Raw genomic sequence first — 6,000 nt, forward strand, 5'->3', positions numbered from 1 at the left:
TCCTTCTCCTAGAATTAAGGCAAATAGATTAAATGAATTGCCGTGTCACCCAGTTAACAAGTGTCTAAAGCTAGATTTGATTTCAGGTCTCCCTGTCTCCAGGCCCAGCTCTCTATCCAATGAATCATCTAGCTGCCTAAATTTCTTTTCTCCAACCAAATTCCAAGTTCCTTAGGTGCTTAAAAAAGGCTATTTGTTGATTGAGAACAGCAGTCCACCTTGAATTTCTTTTTCCTCCATTCCAACCATGTCTAATATTGTGTACATAGTAAACTTAGCTCAATACATTCTTAACACATTGAATTATTTAGCTAGTACTAACATGTGATATTGTTCACTTCTGGCCCACTAAAAGGATGTATCTCTTAATTTAAATTATAGTGTGTATTGGTTTGCATGGAACCATCCACAGTGTCAGGAGTTTGGGATGCTATGCAACTAGGAAGTAGAAAGAGCTACTGGGAACATGGTAGGGAATTCCTTCTCTTTGGAGAGGGGCTGATGTGGAGAATGGCTAATTGTGTTGCCACCTCAACAATGTTTAAGGCTCCTGGTGCCTAGAAAGGGTGTGAGTGCATGGGAAATCCAGTTAATATAAATACTGGACATTAGTGGAGAGTATCTGGTTGGAATTAATCGAATGCATGTAAGAGGAGAAGTAAAGATTGGGAGATATAGTGCAGTGATGTAGGGGAATTTTCCCCTTATGTTATTACTGTGAGTCAGTCTAGGGAGTTAATCAAACGTATTTATGTTCATCTGGATTCCACATTGTATAGCTGCTAACAAGCAATGATTCTGTTGTATGGGATCCAGCCTGAAATGTATCAGCTAAACTTGCTTTTGGTTTGCATCCTTTGCACAGGGTGCACTGAATGCTGGGTATTCATACTCTCTCTCCTTCTTTTCTGTGACCCAAATCACAAAAGAGCCTGGGGATAGAACTGAAGTTTGTAACTTAATTCCTCCTCCCCCAAACAGTTGCCTTATTGCAACATTAACATGCCTGAACTTAAATGAAAAAACAAAACAAAACAAGTCTTAGAACTAGAAGTAAGAGTAGGCCAGGTGAACAGCTGTTGGTCATACAACATGGGAGAAGGTGGGAAGGGAGGCAAAAAGAGAATTTTTTTTATATGATGTTTTCATAAATGTACAAGTTTTCTATGCCAGAGAATTACCCTCTAAATGGTGAGTAAGTACAGTTAGGGCCCCTTATCTGTTCTAAGACCTATTGTGGATGGCTGAAATCTCAATATAAGCAAATACCTGCCGACTACACATATGTATGCTCTCTCTGTCTGCTCCTGTCTGATCTATGGCTCCCATTTTCCTTTCATTGCTATCCCTCCCAAGTGAAAACAAAAAAGTAAAAGTGAAAGCAGAAGAGACCTCCATGTACCTGACACCCTACAGTGCTTTTGTGATCAGAGGAACAGAAATTGTGGACAGACCTCTAGCTAATCAAGGTTGCTCAAAACCACTGAAAGCAAAACTGTAGATAAGGGGGTCCTGTTGTATTTATTTTTTGTTAAGTGTTGCTGATAAGATACAATAAAGTCTCAAAGTTGCCAGTATATAGGAATACACAGGAGATCAATTTTAGAATCTTGACTAGGACACAAAATACTTTCTTCTGCCCTCCTCCAAGATCTTGATCTCATCAGCACTGACCTAATCCCATCACATTTATGCCTTGACAATGTTTGTATACTGTTTGCTGCTGGAAATCAGATTTTGTTATTGTTCAGTTGTTTCAGTGGTGCCCAATTCTTTGTGACCCCATTTGGGTTTTCTTTTTTTCTTTTTCTTTTTTTTTGCAAAGATACTGGAGTGGTGTGCCATTTCCTTCCCTAGTTCTAGATGAAGAAACGGAGGCAAACAGGGTTATGTGACTTACCTGGGTCATCATATAACTAATAAGTGTCTGGGATTAGATTTGAACTCAGGTCTACTCTAAGCCTGGAGCTCAGTCCACTGTATCACCTAGCTTCCCTGATGGAGACTAGAGGGGTAATACAAATTGTTTTAGTGGGTTGTCTTTGTGCTTCCAGTGCTCTTGACATGATCTAATATGAAAGGTCATTGAACAGGGAATAAGCCTTTTAGTCTTTAGGCAAGTTTTAAAATTTCTGTATTCTTTAATTTTCTCATCCGTCAAATGGAGATAGCGATACTTGCCCTACTTGCTTCACAGGTTGTTGTAGAGATCAAATGAGTTAATGGATAAAAAAGCACATTGAAAAAAAGAGAAAAGATTAATTACCTGCTAATGAAAATAGACATTAAATTCTTTCACTGTATGTTTTAGAGAACCAATAGTAGGAAAAGGTGAATGGTCTAGCTTTTTCTGAGCCAATCTTTTCTGAGAATAGGAATTAGAATCTCTGGGGAAGTTTCAACATTTCATTGTTGTTAGAGTCTGTAAATTGGCCTTTTGTATCTTCTTTTGTTCATGAGGGATCTGTGGTACCCTGCAATGGCAAAGCAAAACACAGAGTTACGCTCTCCCTTTTCAGATTCTTGTCCTCTCCTGAACTCATACCCAGGAGAGGAGGAATTGAGGTAGTCTTTTGTAAACAGACTTGCTGTGGTACAAAGCTAAGCATAAGGAAAGAAATTCTGACCTTTCTCCCAGAACCACTTTGGTAGAGTCATGCAAGAATCACTAAGGATATCTCTAAATTTCCCCAAACCCATTCCCTTCTTCACCACAGAATAGTGCTTGCTGTGCTGTGGATAAGTCTCAGATTGTGATTCACTTTAGTTTTCTGCTAGAACAGTGACTTTGGGCCTTTTCTCACTGTGACACCAAATGGGATAACAATGAGATTTTGGATTTTTCTGATCTAAAAGGCCTTGAAAATGTTAGGGTCCGTGAGTAGACTACCCAAAGGAGCACTCGAAGCCAATGCAAGTCAGGCAAAGGGAAGTTTATTACTAGCGTGCTAGGGGCAACTCAGCCAGGTGAGTTCCCCCGAAGCAGAGTCAGAGTAGAGTTTATATTGGTTAAAGCAATCATAGTTGAGTTACTTGATGGGGGACACTCTGGAACATTCTGTTAAGGATGTTGGCTAGTTTAGCATAATAAGTAGGTGATGTAAGACGGGCATACCAAGTAGGTGATCAGACATGAAAGGTGGGCTATTGTTGGCATGCCCAGGGGGTCCTGGAACTCCTGAGGCTTTGCACAGAACATTCTGTTATGGGACATTCTGTTGTCCCATACAGAGTGAGGGTCGGTTGATTTTTACTGCATAAGAGTTATTATTGAATTAAAAAAAAACTGATGAAATTTACAAGAAATAGTGATGATGATCATGTTAAAAAAATAAGCTTCAAATAGCCCTTTGACCTTTGGTCTTTTCCCTAAACCTCACTTCATCCACTAATGGCCTTGGACTCCCTGAAAGGCAGGCAAGAAGTAAAGATGGTGATGACATCTACTTCTGAAAATCTGGTGCATCTTTTAGGTCTTATTGGTAGGAGACTGCCATTGTTGTTACTGTGGGAGCCCCATATCTCTAAAAAGAACTCCTTAACCATCCCTGTGTTTAACTGGAAGGTTGGGGAACAGTTTTTTCTCTCTCTTGAACTCCTTTATAACCCTGCTCTTCTAATTCAGAACCAAAGTAATAGAGATTCACCATCAAATACTAACAGAATGCTAGTTGCTTTTTGCTTTAGTTTACTGTCTCAGTACTGAATGAAAGTCTTACAGGGGGTGTTCCAAAAGTCTTAGTGCAGTGTTAAGCTTTAGTAGCATACCTTTCTGGTGTTTTAGAGATAATATCTTTCTGGTACTTGGAGATAATTTTTTAAAAATTAGTTTCATTTTAGCACAATAGTATTCCATCACCAACATATACCACAACTTGTTCAGCCATTCCCCAATTGAAGGGCATCCCCTCATTTTCCAATTTTTGGCCACCACAAAGAGTGCAGCTATGAATATTCTTATACAAGTCTTTTTCCTTATTGTCTCTTTGGGGTACAAGCCCAGCAGTGCTATGGCTGGATCAAAGGGCAGACAGTCTTTTATCGCCCTTTGGGCATAGTTCCAAATTGCCCTCCAGAATGGTTGGATCAATTCACAACTCCACCAGCAATGAATTAGTGTCCCTACTTTGCCACATCCCCTCCAGCATTCATTACTTTCCATAGCTGTCATGTTAGCCAATCTGCTAGGTGTGAGGTGATACCTCAGAGTTGTTTTGATTTGCATCTTTCTGATTATAAGAGATGTAGAACACTTTTTCATGTGCTTATTAATAGTTTTGATTTCTTTGGCTGAGAACTGCCTGTTCATGTCCCTTGCCCATTTATCAATTGGAGAATGGCTTGATTTTTTGTACAATTGATTTAGCTCTTTGTAAATTTGAGTAATTAAACCTTTGTCAGAGGTTTTTATGAAGATTGTTTCCCAATTTGTTGCTTCCCTTCTGATTTTAGTTACATTGGTTTTGTTTGTACAAAAACTTTTTAATTTGATGTAATCAAAATTATTTATTTTGCATTTTGTGGCTCTTTCTAAGTCTTGCTTGGTTTTAAAATCTTTCCCTTCCCAAAGGTCTGACATGTATACTATTCTGTGTTCACCTAATTTTCTTATAGTTTCCTTCCTTATGTTCAAGTCATTCACCCATTTTGAATTTATCTTGGTGTAGGGTGTGAGGTGTTGATCCAAATCTAATCTTTCCCACACTGTCCTCCAATTTTTCCAGCAGTTTTTATGAAATAGTGGATTTTTGTCCCAAAAGCTGAGATCTTTGGGTTTGTCATATACTGTCTTGCTGAGGTCACCTACCCTGAGTCTATTCCACTGATCCTCCTTTCTGTCTCTTAGCCAATACCAAATTGTTTTGATGACCGCTGCTTTATAATATAGTCTGAGATCTGGGACTGCAAAGCCCCCTTCCTTTGTATTTTTTTCATTATTTTCCTGGATATCCTTGATCCTTTGTTCTTCCAAATGAACTTTGTTAAAAGGAATAATAAAGTGGAGGAATTCCATGGAGACTGGAACAACTTCCAGGAAGGGATGCAGAGTGAAAGGAGCAGAACCAGGAAAACATTGTACACAGAGACTGATACACTGTGGTACAACTGAAGGTAATGGACTTCTCCATTAGGGTCAATGCAATGTCCCTGAACAATCTGCAGGGATCTAAAAAACACTATCCACAAGCAGAGGACAAACTGTGGGAGTAAAAACACCGATAAAAAGCAACTGCTTGACTAAAGGGGTTGAGGGGATATGACTGAGGAGAGACTCTAAATGAACACTCTAGTGCAAATACCAACAACATGGAAATGGATTCGAATCAAGAACATATGTGATACCCAGTGGAATCGTGCGTCGGCTATGGAAGAGGTGGTGGGGGGAGGGGGAGGAAAAGAAAATGATCTTTGTTTCCAATGAATAATGTTTGGAAATGACCAAATAAAATAATGTTTTTAAAAAAATAAAAATTAGTTTCATTTTTGCCTATTTTACTCTCATTTCCCTTAATATCTCCCCCTTCATATTATACTATTCCTAAGAGTTGTATGGAAGAATTTAGATTTAAAGCAACATCAAATACCTCATACCAATATAAGTTCCTACATAAGCACCTAGATAAAAAATAGTAATGTTATAAATAGAGAAAACATGGACAAAAGTTATGTATCAAATCTACAAAGAGAAGAAAAGACCAAATAAGGAATAGAGAGGATCACAGAAAATAAAATGGCTAATTTTGATTATATGAAATTAAAAAAAATTTTTGAATAAATAAATCCAGTAAAGCTAAGATTATTATTTTTTGTCTTTTTGTTTTGAAAATTTTATTTAATTAGTCAATTTAGAACATTTCCCCTTGGTTACAAGAACCATATTATTTCTCTCCCCTCCCCCCACCCCTTCCCATAGCTGACACACAATTCCACTGGGTTTTACATGTGTCCTTGATCAGAACCTATTTCCATGTTGTTGATGTTTGCACTAGGGTGATCATT

Source organism: Monodelphis domestica, chromosome 4 (assembly GCF_027887165.1).
Source record: "Monodelphis domestica isolate mMonDom1 chromosome 4, mMonDom1.pri, whole genome shotgun sequence".
Classification (NCBI taxonomy): domain Eukaryota; kingdom Metazoa; phylum Chordata; class Mammalia; order Didelphimorphia; family Didelphidae; genus Monodelphis; species Monodelphis domestica.